At 41.0% G+C, this 26720-nt stretch overlaps 1 protein-coding gene across 4 annotated transcripts in view; it reads right to left on the reverse strand.

Moving 5' to 3' along the window:
* Positions 1-26720, reverse strand: part of TSPAN4 (tetraspanin 4) — a 430281-nt gene that overhangs the window by 348856 nt on the left and 54705 nt on the right. The window lies entirely within an intron of this gene.

Here is a 26720-nt window from a genome sequence, read left to right on the forward strand (position 1 = left end):
TCTGCAGTCTCGGTGTGAGTTCTCTCTGAGCTGCTGGGTGGAGACCTAGCTGCTCAGAGAGGACTCACACCGAGACTCCACTGCATGCAATCTGCCTCACTAAAGTGCAGTGTGCGCCACATTCATGAAGACCGGAGCTTAGTGAAGCCTATGGGGCTTATTTACTAAGGGTCCGGGCGGATTTTTTACGTTTCTGGGAGTTGCGCCACAGTGACAGGTATTTAACTGGGGATTGTGACGCATGCAATCAGATTGTGGCTGGCTTTCATGCGACAGAAATCGGGGGGGGGGTCGTTCCGTCAGACGATCTGACTGATTTCGGGATTTAAGATTCAAATTGTGTCGCAAGACAATGAACATGCACCAGGAAAAAGAAGGTGAACTCCGGCGGACCTGTGCGGGGAAGCGACACATGCAGAATATTGGACGCACGATCTTAGTGAATCGCGCAAGAAAGCATTATCGTCGGACACTCTGTACTTTGTGAACTCCTCCTTAAGAATAGGCGTTTTGAAACGATAAACCGAACATTGTACTGCACTTTTTTTGTGCCTATTCATGGATATGTACTATGTACTATGTATTAAAAACTGCAATAAAAAATATTGTAAAAAAATAAAGTGTAACTAAACATTTTATAAATAGTGCAGATGATAGTATTTAACTTTGTTATATACTTTATTATATAAATCTTCCTGATAAAGTTCCTGTGTTCCTTTTTCAGCTACCTTTCTTTTTTCAGCTACCTTTACAGTTTGTGTAAATTAGCTTTCTGGCCTGTATCCACTGACACCTTAGAGATAAGGGAACCTGATAAAGTGTTTAATAATAATAATAATTCCATTATTTATTTAGCGTACACAGATTACGCAGCGCTGCACAGAGTTTGCCAAATCAGTCCCTGTCCCTAATGGGGCTCACAATCTAATCACCTTACCAGTATGTTTTAGAGGGTGGGAGGAAACCAGAGGCAAACAATGCAAACATGGAGGGAACATACTAAACTTTGTGGAGATGTTAACCTTAGGACTTGAACCCAAGTCCCCAGCGAATGAGCCTGAGGGGCTCCAGGCTCCATAGGTGTTAATGGAGCCTGCAGCCCCACAGGCTCATTTGCATAAAAGCTTTCATCCTGGTGGTAGATGTCCTTTAAAGTCACTGAATAATATCTCCTTAAAGAGCTAAATCAGCAATGGAAAAGGTATGGAAATATGTTTTCATTAGCCTCCTTTCCTTATACATATGCTGTGTACAAAACTTCAGATACACTGCTCACTAAAGGAGAAAGAAGGAGAATAAAAAAGCCACAGAGAACCTTAATGAAGTACATTACTAATGTTACCATTATCATGAGCTGCTCTATTAATGTCTGCAACAAAAAAGTGAATTCAAAGGATTTGTTACGCTTTAAACAAAGCGTCCTATGTATCCAGAAAAGGGGTCAGGGGTTGGCCAGGGTTGGGGAACATATGATCTGTACTTATCATGCATTTCTGTCCTAACCTGTAAATATACCGTACATTTCTAATCTTTACCTCTTTAATAGTTATACGTGTGGCTCAGACATTGAATAATAATCTCAGAATCCTCTCACTTCTACAGCTACATTTCTTATTACATGACTTTACACAGGATTACCATCAGCCCCACCACCAGCACCTAGAATTAGGCTAAACTCACACCACAGTCTATGTTTATGCTCAGCGGGACACAAACAGAATGGACCCAAGTGTTTTCATACATGTGGGTACAACGTAATAACACCTTATTATAAACCCCGAGCTCACAAATTACAACATCGCTTTACTTCAAAGAGCAGAAGGTCTTCTTGTCTTTACTTTCTGACTGCAGCTGCTGTTATTTTTTGCTGTTAACCATCAGCAAACATTCTCTGTATTTACATTGGGAAAAAAACTGCAATTTTCAATTTCAAAGACTTCTCAGCCCAACCTAAGACACCCCACACAGAGGCAGCAGGCCGTCTGATGGATGTTACAGTATTTGCTGTGAATTCTTTTATCCTGTTAGAATTTTGAAAGTGAATATTACCATAATTGGTCATATTGGGAAATGTATTATTTCAAAATCCTATGGCCCACATTTACTAAGGTGCTTGCGCCAGTTTTCTGGTGGACTTTGCACATTCTTTTCAGTGTAAACTGCTTCCACAGAAGTGTCCGCGCCGTATATGTTTCGCACGTGACCCTTTTGTGGCGCAGCTGCATTATACTTCCTGCAAAAGAAATTTCTGCACATAAAAGGGGCGTTCCGGTCGGACAGTGCGCCACTTGTATCATGCAAAGTCAGACAGAAGTGTTTCTCAAGTGTTTCTCAAGCCACATGTTAAAGGTTCACCGCAAAAAAATGGTGCACTCTTTCGGAACAGTGCAGGGGGTGCCAGATTCAAGAAGAACAGGCAACAAAAATCTTGAATCTGGCGCCCCCTGCACACTACACAGGCACTCCACACTCCACATAGTATAGACTGCACTGTTCTTAGTAAATGTGGGCCTATGAAATTATCAGCTATAAATATATATATTTTTGGATATACGGGAGCCATAGATTAAAATTCTAATAGGAGAAACTTGAAGCTGTCAGACTCCAGTGCAAAATGTGGCCCCCAATTATCATGTACAGACAGTCCCCGGGTACCAGATAGGTTCCGTAGGTTTGTTCTTAAGTTGAATTTGTTTGTAAGTCGGAACTGTACAGTTTATCATTGTAACTCCAGACAATTTTTTTTTTACCTCTGTGACAAATGGATTTTAAAAATGTTGGGTTGTCCTAAGAACCAGGATTAACAATAAATATTCATTACAGACACCTGTGATAACTGTTGATAGCTGTTTATTGTAGTTTAGGGCTAAAGTACAGTAAATTACGTTGGTACGTCGGGTGTTCTTAAGTAGGGGACCGCCTGTATTGTTTATAGTTCTAGCCTTCTCATATAGGAGAGGTAAAGTATATGGGCCCCTAGGCTTCTTGGGCCCGGTTTCAACTGCTCCCTCTGTACCCCTTAAGTTATGCCCCTGAGTAAGAGGTAGTGGTGAACCTCGTGGGGTACTTCAAGAGGTGACACTTTTAGCTGATGCTAAAAGTCTCAACAATTTTTGACCAGATTTTGGGCAGAAGCTCCAGACAGAGTATGCAATGCAGAAATGAACATAAGCTACACAAAAAGCTGACTGAATGTGTGCATTCGCAGGCTGCTGATCTGCGGTTTGCGAAAAATGTCTCATCAGAGGGTGCAGTCCGCTCACAGAAGATAACAGGAGAAAACGCTGCTCGCACAAGTGGTCTGTGGAACCAAATGCCCATAGCAAAGCACATGTCCGTGTGCTATCCATCAATTATCCAATAGCACTCAAACTCTACTTTTGTGTCCGTGATCTGTCAGAATAACGAGATTCCTTTGCTGACCTTGTCCTTGTCTAAACAGTAAAGCAGAAATGTGAAGTACAGAAAACCAGAATTCTCAGGTCACTGTTAAAAAATGGCCTAGACAGTCTTTATATATGCACTTTCCAATAATGTTACTTATCATTTGTAGCACTTTATATAATATTCAGTAAGTAATCTAAAAGAATAATAATCTGTGCCTCTTTCAACTGAGCCATACACCTTCTTACTAGTCAAATCATTTTCTATCCTTTAAAGGGAATCCATTATGAGTATTGACCATTAAGAATTGCAAACAGTGCGGAGCACGGACCTTGGAGATCTGTGCAACCATACCTTTGTGTGTGTAGTAAGTAGTAGCAGGAATGTGAAAAGTGAAGTCCAAATCTGCAGCTCCTGTAAGTTCTCTTGGCGGATCGCTTAGCCTGAAGAGCTTTCTGTTCTTTGAACTGTTCCACAACCCCTCCCCTTAGCCCTGAATGACTGCTGGCAGTATCCAATGTAAATTCTTATAATAATAATAATAATAATAATAATCTTTATTTATATAGCGCCATCATATTACGTAGCGCTTTACAAATCATAGGAAACAAATACAAATATAATATAACATGACAGAGCACAACATTTGTATGGAACAACAGGAGTGAGGTCCCTGCTCGCCAGAGCTTACGGTTTATGAAGATGATGGGGTAACACGAGGTAAAAGAATATTTAATGGTCAAGCCATTCTTCTTAGGGAATAGAACAAAATATAATAAATGGAATTGCTGTCGCTTGAACAAATCAGCCGTCATCATATATACCAGGTCCAGGGTGAATGGGACTGCAGAGAAGTCTGGTGCCTGTTGGTTGCTATATAACAGATGGGAGGACGACACAGGACGGGTTAGTAGAAGAGTTAAAATTTCATGCAGTTAATGAGTGTTATAGGCTTGCCTAAAGAAATGGGTTTTAAGAGCACGTTTGAAACTTTGGAGGTTAGGTATTAGTCTGATAGTCCGGGGCAGAGCATTCCATAGAAGTGGTGCAGCTCTAGAGAAGTCTTGGAGACGCGAGTGGGAGGTCCGCACTAGGGTAGAGGTTAATCTAAGATCACTGGCAGATCTAAGAGCACGAGTTGGGCGATAGACTGAGATAAGAGAGGAGAGGTAGGGGGGTGCAGCATTATACAGAGCTTTGTGGATGAGGGTTATTATTTTAAACTGTATTCGAAAGGAGACTGGCAGCCAGTGCAGTGACTGGCATGAACTGGAGGCATCCGTGTAGCGTTTAGTCTGAAAGACGAGCCTGGCTGCTGCATTAAGAATCGATTGGAGAGGAGAGAGTTTGGTGAGTGGAAGACCGGTTAGTAGAGAGTTACAGTAGTCTAGTCGAGAGTGAATCAGAGCAACAGTTAGCATTTTACAGGTTTCAAATGTGAGAAACGGTCGGATTCTGGAGATGTTTCTGAGATGCATCCGGCAAGAGCGAGCAAGAGATTGAACGTGTGGCTCAAAGGAGAGGTCGGAGTCCAACACAACCCCAAGACAGCGGGCCTGCTGCTTTGGGGTTATGGTGACCCCACAGACTGATATGGAGAGGTTAGGATAGGCTCTGTTAGTGGATGGTGGAAAGACAAGAAGTTTGGTCTTAGAAAGATTAAGTTTCAAGAAGAGAGAGGACATGATGTTAGAGACAGCAGAGAGACAGTCACTAGTGTTCTGGATTAAGGCAGGAGTGATGTTACGTGCTGAGGTATACATAGAGCTCCTACTCATAGCACAAGGTCGGGACTGTGGAGACAGCAGAAAGCTCTTCAGGCTGAAAGACCCACCCAGAAACCCGCAGACCTGGATTATGACTTCACTTTTCATAGTTGTTTTATCAAGCGCTATGGAATCTGATGCCGCTATATAAATAAAGATTATTAATAGTCCTGTCACTAATAGTACCATACACAAAGGGTTGCACAGATCTCCCGGACGACTACTGTCACGGTCTCCAGCTTCTTTGGTAAAAACTGCTGACAGATTCCTTTAGGTTCCTAATTAAAATTTCAAGATAATTTGTGAATTTTGGATGCATTGCCATAAGAGGACAACCCTCCCTGGCCCCCACGATGGACACATTCTTACAGATATAATGGAATGAAGATGGCTTTTTCCACTAGATATCAGGACAGACATTTCTCTCTAGTAATATCTAAATGTACATGTGAAAGAGGCGATAACGGAGTAGTGTAATATCAGAGTGAGAGCTGAAGGACTCTCCAGTGCATAGTATACAAGCCGGCCTCACATGTAAGCGTTATATAGCCTGCGGAAGATTCCTATAAATACAGCCAGCTCCGACTTAGGAAAATGGTCTTTTGATTGTCTATTTTTGCAGGAGGCATGAACATTAATTAATTCGGGTCTTTATAAGTAGAAGGACGCGCTTACGTCGCCGCTGCACCTGCACAGTTGACATTTTGCTCTCTTTTCGCAGAATTATGCTTCCCCCCTGCACGTTAATGAGCCATTTAATGCATGTAAGGATCTAAGAAGCACAGCCTGAAGATGATCCATTGTATTATTTAAACTTTCATTTATAAAGTGTTAAAATTACATGTAGAATTATGAAAAAGGCTGTGGCATGAAATATTGTACTTGTAATAGAATATCCTACCTCGGTCTAGAAGACAGCCGCGGCTATGACCAATGGACCATTTAGTAAGCAATTTGCTCTATTCTACATATTCTAGTGGAATTATTTCTACAATGCTACTGCAATACACTGAGGCTTTTATTGTACAAAATGACTAGATCCTCAGTAAATGTAAGAATGGTAGCGAATGTATGAAGTATATAGGGTAGCTGAAGCTGATACTGCCTAGATCAGTGGTGGCGAACCTATGGCACGGGTGCCAGAGGTGGCACTCAGAGCTCTTTCTGTGGGCACCCGGGCCATTGCACCAGACAGGACTTGAAGAATCTTCCTGAAGATCCAAGCAACTTAAAAGATGCTGCTTTCAGTAATATTTCGATAAGTACTTCACTACTTGGGACTGTAGGAAGAGGGAGAATGAATAGACAGGGCAGAATAATCTTTGGAGGACTTCCTGCTGGCCCCTACAGGTCTACAGAGGAACACTGGAAAGAAGCTAAAATGATGCAAATTTTCCATCTTTCTACTGTGTTACTGTCCTCAGGAGGCCAATATGATTGTTGAAGAACAGGGAGCAGTAAGATACTGCTTTAATTTTTGGTTGGCACCTCGCGATAAATAAGGGGGTTTTGGAGTCTTATTGGGCACTCGGCTGTTAAAAGGTTCGCCATCACTGGCCTAGATGAATCACTGACTGGGGCAGATTATTACTGCCATTCCACCACCCACAAGGCTCTTTTTCTCATGGTTTTACATAGACTGCCTCCATATGGTACCAGAACCATGCTTCTTGAGACAGGATGGGGGATCCCTTCTGCTAGCTTTCATGACCATCAAAGGTCCTGAAAGGGCTCTTGTTTACATGTGTGTGGAGACCTTCAAATGTAAGAGGATTTCAGAGATCCCTCTCTTTATTATCACTATAGAATGGTATCAAACTTAGTTAGTGGTTTGGGTGGCCGTGGGTCACCCAGAAACTTTGGATACCCCCCTTCCCATATTGTAATTGTTCTAGGTGACAGTTAAGACACCCGGGAATGTATTGATGGCTATTAAGGAAATGCTCCCCCTTTGATCTCTGTCATTTAAGGGCATCTACCACCAGGATGAAGGACTGTATGCAAATGATCCTGAGGAGCTCCATGCTCCAGAGGTGTTAATGGAGCCTGGAGCCCATGAGGCTCATTTGCATAAAGTATTTCATCCTGGTGGTAATACAGGGACTCTATGTTGTGTAATATAGTTTTTTCCCAGAGATGTGAAAACCGGAGAGAGATTTTCTTGGAGTAATAGTTGGTCAACAATTTGGCAAAAGTGGAAATGGCCATCAAAAGAGGTGACAGCAATCTCTGTATGTAAATGTTATAAATGGGAAGCTCTCAATCCCTGTTAGCACTTCCTTCTTGACTTGCACAATGCAATATAAATTTTCAAAAAATTGTCAATACAAAAATATAAAAAAGAAAGTTATACTACTAAAACAAAAAAGAGTTTTACAGACAATTGTCGTATTCTGATTTGATTCGGATTGCAAAAGTTAACCTGTTAAGTGCCGTGGGTTATTCAACTACAACAGCTAAATTATTTTGCCATTGATTGGAACTGCACATGACATCAAGGGGAGGCGCCAAACTGTTGCCATGATAGTCAGGACTTTCTCAAAGAGTCCCATGCCTTTCACTGAGCTCAAAGGTGAACATTCACTGTAGTTCAATGAAAGTGCATTGTCCGACGATAATGCACTGTGCTGCGATTCACTAAGATAGTGTGCCTGATATCCAGCATGTTTCGCTTCCCTGGTGTATGTAAGTACTTTGGCTTGCGACACAATTTGAAAGTTAAATCCAGTGCTCAGTCCGAATGAGTCAAACCGAGCAATGACATGCCCCCTCAATCCAATCAAGCCAGCGCAACTGCACCAAAAAAGGGTCGCATGCACCAAAATCCCAGTGCAGACACCTGTTAAATATCTGTCCAAGCCGTGCAATCCCTGAAAATGGCAAACAGTCCGACAAAAGTGAGCGGCGTGACCCTTAGTAAATGAGCCCCAATCTGTTACAGTCTGCTGAAGAAAATAGTGATCAAAAAGTTGCAGTGTTCCCGAAATGGTATTAATAAAAATGTCAGTTGAGCCTGCAAATAATTACACCTTAACCCGTTCCGTACAATAAAGTTTCAGGCATCAGAATTTGACGATGCAAAGAAATTTTATAATGGTATTAAGATATAACAAATATATAACATATATATAAATGTGGTATCTCCTTTATTGTACTAAACCAAAGAATAAATGTGAGGTGGCATGTGGAGCGCACAGTAATAGCTGTAAAAAGAGAAAACCTAAGCCCACGAGGAAAAGGTACAACTGCAGATTTTTTTTTAAATTTTACCACTTTTGGAATTTTTTTGCCAGCTTCCTTGTATTCTACACAGAATAATAAATGGTGCTACTATGTGCCTTAATTTTAGCTTCTTATGTCCTTTTATTTATGAAAAAAGCTTTAAAGATTATGCAAATGAGCCTTAGGGGCTCCAGGTTCCATTAACAGATATGGAGCCTGGGGCCCCTTAGGCTCATTTGCATAATTTGTAAAGCCCTTAAAAAAAAACAAGGGCATAAGAAGCTAAAAGATGAGCAGATCCTGCCAGAGGGAGCGCACACCAGCATGTAAGTGTTCATGGTTTATAATGCTTGATCGTGGTAGTAGATGTCCCTTTAAGGACATCTGAGGCAAGGGGCTAAACAGCTGTTTATGTACAATATCCCAGAATTCTACCAAATTTTACTACTTAGTTACTTGCATTAAGTTACTCTCCTGAATTTCGACGTCTCGCAAAACAGTGTTCCTCATATGGCAGCCAGCACTTCCCTTCATGCACAATAGTCACATTGTTACAGCAGGCAATAACAGGCTTATTATAGTATAGGATGAATAATGCAGATTCCCAAATATTTCCTCCCAGGAATGGGATAAACGAATTTTTATTTCATGTTGTGCTCTGCTTTGACTTTACATTTTAATGCCTTTTTTTCCCCAAAGTAATATAATGTCTCCCATTTCTATGTGGAAATGTCTGCCTGCAGCACAAATGTCATTTTGAAGTTGAGCCAAGTTGTGTGCTGCGGGAGGTAAATAGAAATTATGTCAAAATTAAAGAAAAAATAAATGATATGTGCAAGGATGATAATATTACACTACATTGCTTTTTGGCAGTATATTAGTTAAACTACCATCTAGTTGTCTGTATGTTATGATCTAAGTGGCGTTTGTCACTTCTTCAGCTCCCAGGGGCGACCCAGAGGGACCGGAGCCGCAGCTATGAAACTGCCTGGTACTGATCATGTGGGAAGAATTTCAGTTCTGGGTGGGGAGAGGATTTCATTTTACTGAGATATGAAAGCACCTTTAGCATCTGGAAAATGAAGCATTAATTTGTCTTTCGTTTAGACGTCGATGTCACCAATGGGCCTAAACTAAAGGATTTTAGCAAGGAGGCTTTATTGACGTCTGGGGGTCGCTTCGCAGTAAGAATAAAAAAAATTATGGAAAAAAATCCTTAATAATCACACAAATCTAAGGGAATGCAGAGAGTTTAACTGTGCCTAGAAGCAGATTTCCCTAGCAATAAAGGGAGGACTTACAGATTCTAGAAAAAGATAGAAAATAGAGAATGACAAGAAGAATATGAGAGATGAAGAAGCAAAATGAAGGAGAGGGAAGGTGAAGGAATCCTGTGAAAAGGGAAATGTAGAAAGTATCTTATGCATATTTGTATGTATCTTATTATATATGTTTTAGAATCATTCACAGAAGGATATGGTCTCCTGGATATGCTTTATTCTACATAGATAGGAGAAACAGATAGATAGATAGATAGATAGATAGATAGATAGATAGATAGACTTTAGAAGACCTTCCAGCATATGGTCAGTAAAGAATTGGAGCTGGGTTAGAAGATGATCCAGAACAGTAATCATAATGGCTGACTTGATGCCGAAAAACTAAGGACTCCAACAGAACGCAATGCACCCCGTAGCCCAAATCCAATTGTCTTATTCATATTTTTAGCAGTAAAAATCCAGCTACGTGCTGCGCAATACTTCCGGTCATATCAGACAGCATTGTCAATGAATCCCAAGAAGTGTGAACTCAGGCTACATGCACATGACTTATGTTTTGGTCTATGTGCTGTCCTTTGATTCAACATCTAGCACACGTCCCGATGGGCTCACACAAGCAGCCATGGTTTTTACAGTCCAGTGTGTTAGATGGCTGTCTAGGAATATTTTCTACTGCCCATTCTACACACAGGCTATGTATCCATTTTTTGCAGCTTAAAGGGGTATTCCCGCAAAGACAAGTTTCTTAAATATACTCAGGATAACAAAATAACACATTCTCTAATTCACTGTTATTAACAAAAATGCAGCATTTCACAGATATAATTCCAACGTGTCTCTATCAGTCCTAGTGTACACAATTTCAGCTGCCCCTAGACACGACCCTGTAACTTCGGACTTGGGGTCAGGGGGACGCCATCTTGAATTTCTGTGTGACAGCCTTGCTGCTGAATTTCTCTCTCTCTGCTCTGGAACCCCGCCCCCCTGCATCCAGGACAAAGCTCACAGACACTAACTTCCTGCCAGCAAACAGCACATCGAGATGGGAGAGAAGTTGCAAGCTACAGACATAGCAAGGGGAGGCAAGGGAAGGGGGAGGCAGGCACAGGAGATCTCATAGTGTGAGAGCACATATGCAGAAGAACTGACAATGTGTAATATGCATCTCATGGATCTCATCATCTCTCATCGGTCTCATCTCTCTTTCTATGTGTCAGATACTAGTACAGTGTTCAGTAGCCAGATGAAAGTATATATAAACCTGTACCCTGATAATCTAACCACACTGTCACCTCACAGAACTAGATGGATCATAATGTGTCTGCTTAGAGTCCCCTAAAATTTACTTTACGCTAAAATTGTAAAGTAAGGTGTTAAAATTATCTTTATTGTTTATTGAGATGTGAGATTTTTCTTTCGTGGGAAAACCCCTTTAAGAATTCAGGCATTCATTGGCATGTAGCCCGAGTCTAATGAAGATGCAACCTGTCCCATACATAAGCCAAATAACTCTTCATCATAGTTGTTAGGAATCAGACCAGGTGGCTTTCATCGAGTCATTATTTTGATATGTCCCCACTGAAAAAGAGCTGTGTTCATGAGACCACACCAGAACCCACCCACATGATAAAACCACCTTTCCATTGCATTCCCTTATACTCCTTTAGTGTTGCTTCTTACTCTTTTAGCTGCAATCACATATACTCTTGAGGAAGAGTAAACATAATGTGACCTTTTCAGCTGGCAGCTACCCCTAAATCTGGGTCTTATGGCAGGTGCTTAGTTCCTATGGCAGGTGCTTGGTACTCTGGGACAAGACTCTCAGCCTTTATGTGAACTGTAACAACATCGGCCATGAAGCAGTAATGTAAGAAGACATTTGCAGGTCATCCCCTGTGCCTGCCTGGGCTACACATGATTTTGTTTTATATCTGTCTGACGCCAAGCCCTGAACGTTCTTAATACTACGGAAAAATAAAGCCAACTTCTGGGAAAAACAGTTCACCAGATGTTTGGATATGTAATTTTTTTCTTTTCAACTTCTCAAGAGCCCATTGGCAGATCTTCTAAAAGAAATAAAGTGTGACTGTTACAGGAAAGCAGTATACAAGCCCGGGGCAAGCTCTTTACCCATTCTTAACCAGTCTCCAGCTGTTAAGGGAGAGGCAAAATCCCATGAGAATGAGACAAGTTGTACTTCCAAGTCTTCAACAAATGTGACCCCATCACATGTATCCACAGGACAGGCCATAGATGTCTGAGAGGGAAAGGTTCCACCATAAGGAGCTTTACCCAACCTGAGAAGGGGGTGTCCTTGTGGTTTATTAATATCCCAGGTCGCACTAACTATTTTCTGCAAAAGTAAAAATGCTCCTCTTAGCATTTCTGAGGATTACTTTTAGTCGAGGGAGAGTATGGAATTTGTAGTAATATTTATTCAGAATATTACCAGCAGCTTTTTAACCACACCCTTTACATAATTAATCCTAAAAAACTTAGGTCACATGCAAAAGAAAAGTCATCCATTTCATTTAACCCCTTCACGACGCGCGCCGTACTAGTACAGCGCGGCGGGAAGTGACTTCCCGACGCGCGCCGTAGTACTACGGCGCGCGATGTACCGATCACCGTGTCTGCAGACACGGTGATCGCGGCAAGATGGCGGCTGTCCCTGACAGCCAGCCACCTCGCCTCGTGGACCAGAGGGGTTTCGTCGCACCCCCCGGTTCACGATCGATGCTATCGGCTGGTCAGTTCAGACCAGCCGATAGCGCTGGAAAGGTGCATGTCACAGCTATTACCAGAGGGGTTTCGCGCCCCCCCCCCACCTCTCGTCCACGATCGCTGTTATTGGCTGGTCGATGCGACCGACCAATAGCAGCAGTATACGTCACCAGGGGGTCATGCTAGTTAACACAGGATGATGATTGGTGCTGTCTAGGACAGCACCAATCATCATCATTAGGGGGCATGTCTGGTGGCATCATGCCACCTCCCTTAGACATCCGATTGGCAGATCTGTACAGATCGGCCAATCGGATATCAGGTGAGAGGTTCAAATTAGTGATCACTGTTCTGCACGTCTCATTCTAGTGTGAGACAGCGTGCAGAACAGTGTATATCACCCACCTGTGTTGCTGGACCCTCTAGAATTGCTGGCTGGCACCTTTCTGGGCACCACCAGTGTGATCCTCAAATGCTGCTGTGACTACTTCAGTAAGATCTCACTTCTGTGTGATCTTATTTTTTTTTTTGTGTGTGTGATCCCTAATTTCCCTACATCAATCCCTGTTCCTGATCCCTTCCACCCCTTCCCTGTGTGCGTCCTACGACGCCGAGCACGTGTGCTCATTTTTTGGTCGCAGTTTTTTTTTTTTCTCGTATTTTCCCCTGCACCACCTTCGTGGTTGCATCCTGTAAGCTGGGCACTGATCAGTGACTTGCATCACTGATCAGCTTTAGCTTCAGCTTTTTTTTTATACAGGAGGGTTTTCTTTTTGTTTTTTGCTCAGTTTTGTGTGTCCTGTGACCGCCAAGTGCAGATCGGTGACACACATCACTGGTTGGCACTTGTGCTTGCACAGTGCCAATTTTTTACTGCTGCTTTTTTTTTAATAGTTTTTGCACACACAATCCATCTTGTGAGTGCGCTGCGGCAACCGAGCGCTGATCAGTAGCATCTTACTGTTCAGCACTTGCTCCTTTTTTGTCGCTTTTTTTGGTTGTAAAAAAGAGGTGTTTTTTTTTAATAATTTTTGCGCACACAATCCATCTTGTGAGTGCGCTGCGACAACCGAGCGCTGATCGGTAGTATCTTACTGTTCAGCACTTGCTCCTTTTTTTGTCGCTTTTTTTGGTTGTAAAAAAGTTTTTTTTTTTAATAATTTTTGCGCACACAATCCATCTTGTGAGTGTGCTGCGACAACCGAGCGCTGATCAGTAGTATCTTACTGTTCAGCACTTGCTCCTTTTTTTGTTGCTTTTTTTTTTATTGTAAAAAAGAGGTGTTTTTTTTAAATAATTTTTGTGCACACAATCCATCTTGTGAGTGTGCTGCGACAACCGAGCGCTGATCAGTAGTATCTTACTGTTCAGCACTTGCTCCTTTTTTTGTCGCTTTTTTTTTTATTGTAAAAAAGAGGTGTTTTTTTTTTATAATTTTTGTGCACACAATCCATCTTGTGAGTGCGCTGCGACAACCGAGCGCTGATCAGTAGCATCTTACTGCTCAGCACTTGCTCCTTTTTTTGTCGCTTTTTTTTGTTGTAAATTTTTTTTTTTCCTGTAGTAAAAGTTCTAGTTACGGTTACGGTCTATTCTTTCATCGCCCCACACGTGTTGAAGTACAACATACACACCCCCTTGAATAAAGTTTACACGTGTTAAAAGCACAACATTTATACACGCCCCCACCCCACCCCAATAAAAATGTCCAATACATCCCAAAGATCTTTTTCAGCAATGGAGGCTTATGCCTTCCTTGCCGAGACTGATTCAGAAGGGGAGGATGCCTCATTTCTTTATTTTTCATCCTCCTCCTCCTACTGCCCTTCCTCTTCCTCTGGTGATGAGGGGCCCTCAAGAAGGCGCCCCAGGACCACCGCCGAGCATGTTCCCCAGCCAGCAAGTGATTCATCATGGAACCCACCCCCTGAAAATTATGAGCCCCAAATTCCTGAGTTCGTGGGCAGCTCAGGAATTCATTTTGACACTGATGGCCTCACTGAAATTGATTTTTTCAAATTCTTTTTCTCTGAGGACCTCCTAAATCTCATGGTGTCACAGACAAATTTATATGCCCAACAATTTTTTGCACAAAACCCCACTTCATCATTTTCTAGGTGGACCCCTGTAGATGCAGTAGAGATGATGAAGTTTTGGGGTCTTGTGCTCCACATGGGCATTGTTAAAAAAACCAGAGGTTAGGCAGTATTGGAGTACTGATGTTTTCTACAGTACTCCAATTTACCGCACCGTAATGACACGGCCACGCTTTGAGGCAATTCTTAAATTTTTGCATTACAACGATAATGCACAATGTCCACCTCAAAGTGGCCCATCATTTGACCGGCTATATAAAATTCGGCCAATCCTCGACCATTTTGGCACAAAGTTTGCCGAGGCATACACCCCTTTACAAAACATCTGTGTAGACGAGTCACTGGTACATTTCAAAGGCAGGTTAAAATTCCGCCAGTACCTGCCCAGCAAGAGGGTCAGGTACGGAATTAAAATGTACAAGTTGTGTGAGAGTACCACAGGGTACACCCATAGGTTTAGGATTTATGAGGGAAAAGACACCCGAATTAGCCCTCCAGAATGCCCCCCTGTCCTAGGAGTTACAGGGAAGCTTGTGTGGGATTTGGTGCACCCACTTCAGGATAAAGGTTACCACCTCTATGTGGATAACTTTTATACCAGCATTCCACTTTTCCAATCCCTAAACTCCAGAGGTACTGTAGCGTGCGGCACTGTACGCAAAAACCAAAGAGGCCTCCCGGGATCCCTTGTTAGGCAGCCACTTAGAAAGGGGGACATAAAGGCACTCTGCAATCAGAACATGATGTTGGTAAAGTATAAGGACAAAAGGGATGTCCTTGTTCTGACCACCATTCATGGGAACTCCAGCACCCTCACCCCTGTACGAAGTACCACCACCACTACCCCTAAACCAGACTGCATCCTGGCTTACAATAAATACATGGGTGGGGTTGATCTGTCAGATCAAGTGCTGAAGCCGTACAGTGCTCTACAGAAAACGAAGATATGGTACAAAAAGCTGGCTGTGTACATTGTACAGATGGCACTGTACAACTGTTACGTGCTGTTCCAATGTGCAGGCCATGCTGTATCATTCCTCCATTTTCAAGAGGTGGTGATTAAGGCATTAGTATTTGGACAGGAAGGACAGGTCCCCAGTACCTCTGGATTAGATGTCCCCCGTGTTGTGCCAGGGCAACATTTTCCCGGTGAAGTGCCCCAGACTGCATCTAAAGGAAGGACTCAGAAAAGATGCAGAGTCTGTTCCAAAAGAGGGGTTAGGAAAGACACTATATACCATTGCGAAACCTGCCCTGAGAAACCTGGCCTCTGCATGAAGGAGTGTTTCAGGATATACCATACAACTCCTGAGTAATAAAATTTTAATAAAAATTCTTGGGCATCCATAGCACATTATATTGGGAAAACCACCTGTATGTTCAAAATGCTCACTACACCACTTGCATTACACTACACAACATATTACACCTTGCTCAATTCTTCAAGGGGTCACTTTTTAGGTTTTACTCTGTTTTGTACCACTAGGGCTCTCCAAATGCATCCTGACACATGTAAAGGATTTCTGGGTTCACTCTTTTCCTCTACTTTGCACCCAAATCACATTTCATATGCACATGTGGGGCAATTCTACATTTGGGAGAAATAGTCTTACAAATGTTGGGGTATTGTTTCATCTTTTATCCCTTGTGGCTTAGAATAATTTGGGGTAAAAGTGACTTTTTTGGGAAAATTTTCACCTTTTCCCTTTTGGGGTCTAATTGGATCATACACCTTTAGGGGTACATACACATATTACACCTTGAAACATTTTCCAAGGGTGTATTTTCCAAAATTGGGGTCACTTGTTGGGGTTCTCTTCTGTTTTGGTAAAACTAGGGCTCTCCAAATGCACTCTGACCCATATATAAGATTTCTGGGTTCTAAAAGACATCCCCCATTCCCTCTACATCGTACCCATACCTTTTATCTGCACATGTGGGGCGATTTTACATCCAGGAGAAATAGTTGTACACATTTTGTGGGATTGTTTCATCTTTTGACACTTTTGGCTTAGAATAATTTGGGGTAAAAGTGACTTTTTGGGGAACATTTTCACCTTTTTCCTTTTTGGGGTCTGATTGGCTCATACACCTTTAGGGGTACATACACATATTACACCTTGCTAAATTCTCCAAGGGGTTTACTTTCCAAAATGGTGTCACTTGTTGGGGTTCCCTTCTGTTTTATACCACTAGGGCTCTCCAAATGCACCCTAACCCATGTATATGATTTCTGTCAAATTTGGCTTCTAAAAGACACACATCCCTCTTTCCCTTCTGAGCCCTACTGTGTACCCATACAACATTTTATCTGCACATGTGGGGCAATTCTACATCCAGGAGAAATAGTTGTACACATTTTGTGGGATTGTTTCATCTTTTGACACTTGTGGCTTAGAATAATTTGGGGTAAAAGTGACTTTTTGGGGAAAATTTTCACCTTTTTCCTTTTTGGGGTCTGATTGGATCATACACCTTTAGGGGTACATACACATATTACACCTTGCTAAATTCTCCAAGGGGTGTACTTTCCAAAATGGTGTCACTTGTTGGGGTTCCCCTCTGTTTTGTACCACTAGGGCTCTCCAATTGTATCCTGACACATGGAAAGTATTTCAATAAAATTTGTTCTCTAAAAACTGAACAGCGCTGTTTCCCTACCAAGTGCCACCCTGTGCCCGTACAGCAGTGTATATTGACACAGTGGGTATTGGAATACTCAGGAGGAATTGCACCAAACATTTTGAGATGCATTTTCCTTTTTAACCCCTTGTGAAGGCGCAAAATTTAGTGTTCAATGAATATATTGTTAAAAAAAATTAGATTTCCATAATTTCACGTTCATTTATTTTTCACGCTCGTGAAATGCTCAAAGGGTTAACTAACTTTCCAAAGGTTGTTTTGAATATTTTGAGGGGTGCAGTTTCTAAAATGGTATCACTTGTGGGGGGAGTACTATCATAAAGTCCTTAAAAAGTGACTTCTAACTAACTTGGTCACTGCAAAAATAGGTTTTGACGATTTTTGTGAAAATCTGAAAAATAGTACCTAACGTTATAAGCCTCCTCACATCCAAAAAAAAGGAAATAATGTTTGAAAAATGATGCCAAGTTATAGCAGATATATGGAAAATGTTAGTTATCAAGTAATTTTGGTGATATGACCAACTTTCCAAAAAGTGTAAATTTTTGAATTTGGAAAACATCATTTTTTTCAAAATTTTGACCAAATTTCCATTTTTTTTTATAAATAAATACTAAACATATTGCCTTAATTTATCCACTTACATGAAGTACAATGTGTCACGAAAAAACAATCTCAAAATCACCCAGATATATTAAAATGTTCCAAAGTTATTACCAGATAAACTGACACATGTCAGATTTCAAAAAAAGGGCCGTGTCAGGAAGGTGCAAAATGGCCAAGTCGTTAAGGGGTTAAAGTATGGCACATGGCTGAATTTTAATAGAGCAGTGCACAAGGTCATAATTTTAAGGGCCATCCCAGGAAATCTCATGTGACCACAATCGTCCATGCTACAGCACCAGATTCTTACAGATCTGTCACTGACTATAGTGTTCGGCCAGCCTTGTTCAGGTGTTTATGTGACCTCTGTCAACAGTATAAAGATTGATACTGTAAGAGATTTTTATCTAGGACTCAAAACAGTCCTTATCATTTGTAAGGTGACTTTCAAATGAACCCTTTATAGACAAAAATGGCTCCCAGGTAGCGGGACGGGAGCACACACTAAGACACACCAGTCTCTTAGAAAAATGCAGTTTATTAGTGCGCAGCCGCATATCTCAGAGAAAGTCATCAGCATAGGGGGCGTGAACAGGTGATAAAATACTGCAATGCTATTGGCCATAATGAATTTTACTTGCATTTGCATGAGCATGAAATAAGGTAATTGCAAGGAGGACTTTATGAAAGAGGATAGCCCCTAGGCGTATAGCCGTTGGGCTACTGACTGCTCAAAGGTGGCTAGCAGTCAGAATAAAATAGAGTGTGTGTGGTCCCTTTAAATAGTGGTTGCTCTTCCCTCTCTCATCTTCATGTATGAGAGGGACATGTACTGGGGGCGTGGCTAGAAACGTGGGCGGTACAAGTGGTGAGAATATGCTTGAATACCCTACACAGGGGTACCCTCTTTCCCCTTTTTATATCATTTTTTATTTACTTTTGTCACAGTGGGTGTTTTTTTAGGGGTATCACTGCCCTACATGCCCTTAGATAAGGCAGGCATACAGGGGGTTATCTGGTGGTATATAAAGTGGAATGACTAAAAAGATTGATGACTAAAAAGATTGAATATATATATATATATATATATATATATATATATATATTCAAAAAAAGAAATGGTTAAATAATTTATGGTTTCGATAAAGTTGTGGCCGACCCCGAGTCAATTCACAATTGAAAATGCTTAAGCGAAGGTTTTCTGTGTGGTTATTTATGTTTGGACTATGCAGTATAAAGGGACCAATCCTGCTCCAGGTTAATTGGCGTTTATTATTTGAGCAGTCTCCACTTTCAGCAGATAAATGTTATTATATGTATGAAACGAAAACTCATTTAATTTTTCAATATACTCTCTAAATCGATTTCTTGCGGCTTTCTAGATCTCTGCTTACTGCCATTCTGTAGAAAGCTTCTAGAGTATGCTTACTTCAGAACAGACATCTGTCCCTGATCATGTGATGTCACACAGATGCACGACTTGTTACAAGATTACTCTATGTGATATAACGGGCTGTGCACCTTTGTGACATCAAATGACCAGGGACTGTTTTTTATCCACAGGAAGTAAACAATGAAGATTCCTGTAAAATGACAGCAAGCAGAGATCTAGAAAACCGTGAGGTATATTGGAAAATTGTATAACTTTTTATCATGCAAACAATAACATTTGTTGACACAGGAAACCCACTTTAATAAATAACACCTCTGTTATTGGATCTACCATTCACAATAAGTGACCTCACAGCTTATCTCCTCCCCCTCCCTGTACAATAACCTCTATATAGATAACACTGACCCATCATTACATCACTACTGACAATAGATGATGTCACAGCTTATCTCCTCCCCTTCCCTGTACAATGACCTCTATATAGATAACACTGACCCATCATTACATCACTACTGACAATAGATGATGTCACAGCTTATCTCCTCCCCCTCCCTGTACAATAACCTCTATATAGATAACAATGACCCATCATTACATCACTACTGACAATAGATGATGTCACAGCTTATCTCCTCCCCCTCCCTGTACAATGACCTCTATATAGATAGCACTGACCCATCATTACATCACTACTGACAATAGATGATGTCACAGCTTATCTCCTCCTCCTCCCTGTACAATGACCTCTATATAGATAACACTGACCCATCATTACATCACTACTGACAATAGATGATGTCACAGCTTATCTCCTCCCCATCCTCCTCCCTGTACAATGGCCTCTAGCTTTTCACCTCCTGCACAATGACCACTATACAGATCACACTTCTGTGTTGATGGCCTACACGGCTGCAGCTAATCATATGTCTATATATCTTTCGTAAGATAGCTTTCCTAATAACTGTGTACAGAAAAAAGAATTTATAAAAAAATTCTTCAACCAGAAAATAAAAAAACAGATGAGAACAATACTGTTTAATTACTGATATGTTCATTATGATTTTGATTCATTTTTACTTTAAACACCAATGTCTGCCATGTCCACTTAAGGTGCACTGACTGCTTGATGGTGTATCTTTTATCTTCCTAAAACTAAACAAAGTATAAAAAGAGCCAAAATATGTAAAAACAAGAGCCTTTAACAAGTTTTTTTTAACAATTGTAGACTGACAAAGCCTTAATAATTAAACTGTAAATAAATCATTTAACACACGTCTGAATTGTTGTCAAGCAGAGATCAAAAGAACAAGTCTTCAGCTCTACTTTTGTTCATGATAAGAGGTATTGAAGTGAGAGAAGAAATGACTGGTACGTAGCAATGTTCAAGACTGCAGTGAATAGATAAACAATAGGGAGAACAGACACTAACAAGAACAGAATATACCACATGGGTTGTCCGATGGAACAATTAAAATATAGTCAGGTCTTGGACTTTATTGGATCTTTCCGAATAACAAAATGTAACCCCCATCCACAGGATATTGAATATCTGATTTTTGGAGTCTAACTGCCCCATACCATGTAAAAAGCCAAAAATGTTAATGATTTTTTCTCATTCCTTCCTCCAGAAAGAGTTAAAACGATTCAATCAATGAGTTTCCCAAACCCCACAATGGCGCCATTTAAATCTATAAGTCATCCTGCAAAAACTAAGACCGTATATGGATAATATGACGGAAATATTAAGTTATAGGTCCAAAATGAGCCGTCATGACGGAGTTTATGGACTACTTATTAACGCTTCTTTTTTCTCAGCATTCTGTTCATGATTTTCATAGATATCATTTAACCATTTATTTAACAGATCCGTAAGTCCGTTACCAAATTTTTTTAAAGCCTTTCCTATTTTTTTTCACGTTTGCAGACAACAATAGTAGTCTATGGGTCCGCAAAAAAGACTGATGTGCAGAACTCGCAATCTTTTTTTTTTTTTTAATTAGGAGTCAGAAGAAGAACTCTGGTTGAATGCTATTATAACCGAGTTCTGAAGCAATTGATATTATCAATGTCCAACTAAAAAGGAGCATCAGGACTTGTACACAGCATGCTAAATGCTATGCCCCGGATTACTGCAAAACGGTGGCTTCTAAAGCATCATATAGCTTTAGGGACACATTATCAAGACGTGAAAGGTCAATAATCTCCACATTAAACCAAGTGTTCCTGCTCTCAAAATTTGATGGTTTTCCTTGTGGAGATCTCTCTTGCAAATCAGCTCTCCACTATAATACCAAAAATGAGTCTCTCTCTAGCGCCATCTATACCAAATAATTTAATTAGAACAGCAGAAATAAAAAAATATCTATAGCTAACACAGAAAAAAATCCCTGGAAGACTCCACTTTCTATGACATTATCTGTCCTCCCCCTTATCTCTCTTGTCATAGATAAATTGGATTTCATTCTTAGACCACGCATTGCCTACATAATTACGGCTACACTATGCCTTCTATGAGATTTTCCACCGTGACTCTCACATAAAGTTGTGTCGCCTCTCGCACAGCATTACACATAACATTAGGGAGTTTTTCTGAATTCCAGTCATGTTGACATCACAAATTGTTCCTCCTCGTCAGGAGATCTGGTTCAGAGATGACATTAAGTGTTGGAGGCTCCGGCTCTTTTCTTTCTGCTGAAGACTTCCATAAAAAATGGCTTGCAGTAGAATGAAAATAAGTGTTACATCTCCTTCTCTGCTCGACGCGAGATTACAATCTGAAATACAGTTCACATTTTAATAAAGTGTCAGGAAGCGACGCCACTGCCCTGCGTGACAGGATCTTTTTAATATTTTGCATTACAGCAAGAAGGGCACAGCCGATGTAATGGTACGATATGAAAGCCTTGTATATTTGCCGCTTAACTCCTTTGTTTGCCAATTAAATAATATTTGGAGGGAAGGCAAAAATATTTCCGCAAGCATGACCCAAAGTTCTCCTAACTTAAAGGGAAACGGTTGCTTCAAATAAGAAGCCTAATCCCCCAGCAGAAAGAGGAGCAGATATCATTTATAATTTTAAGGTGAAAGTCAAACTAATGCATTTAACTATGTCCTCATTATGAATTTAGGATTCCAATAGGTGGTCCTAATCAGTGATTGACTACTAACTTTTTGTGAATATAGCCGGGAATGTCAGTCACTGATTCACTCCACTCTATTGTACAGGGAGGGGGAGGAGATAAGCTGTGACATCATCTATTGTCAGTAGTGATGTAATGATGGGTCAGTGTTATCTATATAGAGGTCATTGTACAGGGAGAGGGAGGAGATAAGCTGTGACATCATCTATTGTCAGTAGTGATGTAATGATGGATCAGTGTTATCTATATAGAGGTCATTGTACAGGGAGGGGGAGGAGATAAGCTGTGACATCATCTATTGTCAGTAGTGATGTAATGATGGGTCAGTGTTATCTATATAGAGGTCATTGTACAGGGAGGAGGAGGAGATAAGCTGTGACATCATCTATTGTCAGTAGTGATGTAATGATGGGTCAGTGTTATCTATATAGAGGTCATTGTACAGGGAGGGGGAGGAGATAAGCTGTGACATCATCATCTATTGTAAGTAGTGATGTAATGATGGGTCAGTGTTATCTATATAGAGGTCGTAGTACAGGGAGGAGGAGGAGACAAGCTGTGACATCATCTATTGTCAGTAGTGATGTAATGACGGGTCAGTGTTATTTATATAGAGGTCATTGTACAGGGAGGGGGAGGAGATAAGCTGTGACATCATCTATTGTCAGTAGTGATGTAATGATGGGTCAGTGTTATCTATATAGAGGTCATTGTACAGGGAGGGGGAGGAGATAAGCTGTGACATCATCTATTGTCAGTAGTGATGTAATGATGGGTCATTGATATCTATATAGAGGTCATTGTACAGGAAGGGGGAGGGGATTAGCTGTGACATCATCTATTGTCAGTAGTGATGTAATGATGGGTCAGTGTTATTTATATAGAGGTCATTGTACAGGGAGGAGAGGAGATAAGCTGTGACATCATCTATTGTCAGTAGTGATGTAATGATGGGTCAGTGTTATTTATGTAGAGGTCATTGTACAGGGAGGGGGAGGAGATAAGCTGTGACATCATCTATTGTCAGTAGTGATGTAATGATGGGTCAGTGTTATCTATATAGAGGTCATTATACAGGGAAGTGGAGGTGATAAGCTGTGACATCATCTATTGTCAGTAGTGATGTAATGATGTAGTGATGTCTAGTAGCCAAAGTGAAAATAGTACGTTATATTACTTTTATCAAATACAGGCAGCCCCGGGTTATGTACAGGATAGGTTCCATAGGTTTATTCTTAAGTTGTTTGTATGTAAGTAGGGGCAGAACATTGGCTTAGTGGTTAGCATTACAGCCTTGCAGTGCTGGGGACCTGGGTTCAAGTCCCAGGGTCAACATCTGCAAAGAGTTTGTATGTTCTCTCTGTGTTTGCATGGGTTTCCTCCGGGTCCTCCGTTTTCCTCCCACACTTCAAAACATACTGGTAGGTTGATAAGATTGTGAGCCCCATAGGGACAGGGACCAATTTGGCTAGCCTTGTGCTGCGCTGCGTAATCAGTGTGCGCTATATAAATAAAGAATTATTATTATAAGTTGGAACTGTATATTTTATAATAATTTATAAAAATTCTTTTTGGTCTCTGTCACAATTGGATTGGATTAAAAATGTTGGATTGTCATAAGAACCAGGATTAACAATAAACCTTAATAACAGACACCTTTAATAACTGTTAAAGTTGTTTAATGTAGCCTAGGGCTATGGTACAGTAAATTGGCAACATCCAGAGGTCTGTTTGTAACTAGGGGTCGTCTATAAGTTGAGTGTTAAGTAGGGGACCGCCTGTATAGCTAGGGACATGCAAAAAAACTCCTCCTAACCAAAAGGTAAAAATAGGTCACATTTCCCTGCCAATGTCCATCTGCAAATCAGGATAAATCAGACGCTACCGCCGTGTATTCTGTGTCCCAGGCATTGTACTGAAATCCAGCACATCACAGAGCATTACATTACAGAAGCAGAAATCTAAATGCAGCAGCTATTATGTAACTAAAGATCAGTATATCACAGTAAAGTATTTGAAGATCTATTACACGGATGATAGTTTTGCATTTGCTGAGAATGGAGCTAATGTCAATCAAATGTGGAGCTTCGCTCTCAGCTGTAGACTCCATGGTTTTGCTTTGCAATTATGAGACTAACTTTTTGCCTTCCCTCTTATTCTTGGTGAAAAATTCACAAAATATAGCGCCATTTGCAAATTACATTCGTGGAATCGAGGAAAGTTGGTGAAAGTACCAAATTTTAGCGCTACTTAAAGATCACAGATGGGTAGGAAATTATATGCTTATTATAATTGCATGTACTGCGATTGCAATGTACTCTTTCATATGCTTGAAATGATTATATACAATTACGGTACAGGGAATAAACCTAAGTGAAAAAATATAGTACTCATGGAGAAAGGAGGTACGGCTGGAGTGGTATCATGAATGGCGCAGTAAAACACAGGGGCATAAATACAGACACGGGAATTACTGTACATTGCTTGGCCCTGGAAACCAAAAATGTAAAGCATGTAACGCATATTTGGAGGGGAAATATGAGGGGCCATAACAACCATCAACAATAAAGTATGTGCGCCTATGATTATCACCTGCAGAGTGAAGAAAATTCCACTTCCCGGCTCAAACAGGACAAAGTGACCTGTTCACTTGGATGTGTTGGTGCTGAATTGTGTATGTGGATTTATGCAGGTTCTGGTTATTTTACTGCACTAGGTATTTTTTATTTATCACTTCTTAAAGAGGTTAAAGAGGTTTTACCAACTATTATCCCCTGTTTACAGGTTGTGTGACCAGGTGCGGATTATGACTGCCATGGGCCCGGGGTTGTAGGAATATTATAGCCCCTACAAGTCTGGAATCACTTCCTACATATGGTACTAGAATCAAGCTTCTTGGCGAATGGAGGATGTGTCCCTTCTATCTGCTTTCATCTAGGGTTTCTGGACCTTCAAAAGTCCCGAAATTCCCGTTATGTACATGTGTATCAAGAGCTGGAGCAGAGATAAGTGGATTTCAATGGTGAAGGTCTATGTCAGTATAAAATTTGGTGGGTGGTTTAGGTGGTCATGGGCCCCCTCAAAGGTTTGGGCCTCGTGCTACCTCCCCAACCACCTATATTGTAATCAACTACTGGGTCTGCCTGCTGGAAATTCCCCTTCTTTCCCTGGTAATGAGACCTATAGCAATCCAGTGAACACCAATAGGTGGAGTGGCAAGACAAGCATGTGTCCTGCTGCTCCTTTCAATTGGAAGTGTCAGAAATTAGTGAGTACAGATTGGGCTACCTGCAGCACTCTCATAGATAGTAAAGATAGCCAAGGATTGTGCTAGCAATTTCCAACAATACCATAAATGAATAGACTCTTGCAACTCATGCTAGGTTTGCCCCTCCATCAATTACCCCTGCTCTCTGGATTGCTGGGAGTCCACATGGGGGTTCACATAACTATACCTATCCTGTGGGCATCAGAATATTTAAATACTTGGCAGAACCCCTTTAATGCAATTTTGGAAACTTGTAGTTCCAGAGGCTCCGGTCCTCGATGAAGACCATTTATTTATATATCAGTTACGTTAATTAGTATTATTTAACTCTTAAAGGGTCTTTTCATTAATCACATTTACCCTCCATCTTGTGAATAAGAGATAACTGAGTCTGGGTGTGGAAGTCACAGAAGTCAGACCCCCATAAATCTTAAATTTATCCCTAAGCACATGATAGGGAATGAATATATTTAATGAGAAAATCCATAAACTTCAATGGAGGCATGATGAGTTTATTCAGCACTTCACTGATATCTACTGGACCTCCAGTAGGGGATAGATGCCGGCCAGGGGCGCACCACCCATGAGGTGATTTGAGGCGGCAGTAGGGGGACTCCGCTGTGGACATTTTATTAAAGGGGTTACGTTGTGGACTTTTCATTAAAGGGGGGCTCCACTGTGGACTTTTCATTAAAGGGGGGCTCCGCTGTGGACATTGCATTAAAGGGGGGAACTGCAGTGGACATTAAATTAAAGAGGGGGTTCTGCTGTGGACATTACATTCAAGGTGGTCTCCGCTGTGGACATTGCATTAAGGGGGGGCTCTGCCGTGGACATTACATTAAAGTGTGTGTGGGGGGGTATCTTTCTATAATTTGCCTCAGGCAGCAGAGAGGCTGGGTAATCCCAGAGCCATCACAACAGACAATAGGACAGGAAAAAGGATAAAAGTTTAACCATTTAAACTATGCTACAAGGCAATGAGGCTAAATTTCTGGTGATACAATCCATTTAAATACAATGTGGCACTGATCACTTACTTGCCAGTTTCAATGTTTTCCTAGCAAGTTATTAGTTTGCTGTTAAACATGTGGACTTCATAGTGTTCTTCTTACCCTGACAAGTAAGGCATCACAGCCGCTACGACCTGCTGGTTGTTCTTAAAAAATATGTTGACATCATTCAGAATTTTGTTGTTGTT

The sequence above is a fragment of the Engystomops pustulosus genome, chromosome 7 (assembly GCF_040894005.1).
Source record: "Engystomops pustulosus chromosome 7, aEngPut4.maternal, whole genome shotgun sequence".
Classification (NCBI taxonomy): domain Eukaryota; kingdom Metazoa; phylum Chordata; class Amphibia; order Anura; family Leptodactylidae; genus Engystomops; species Engystomops pustulosus.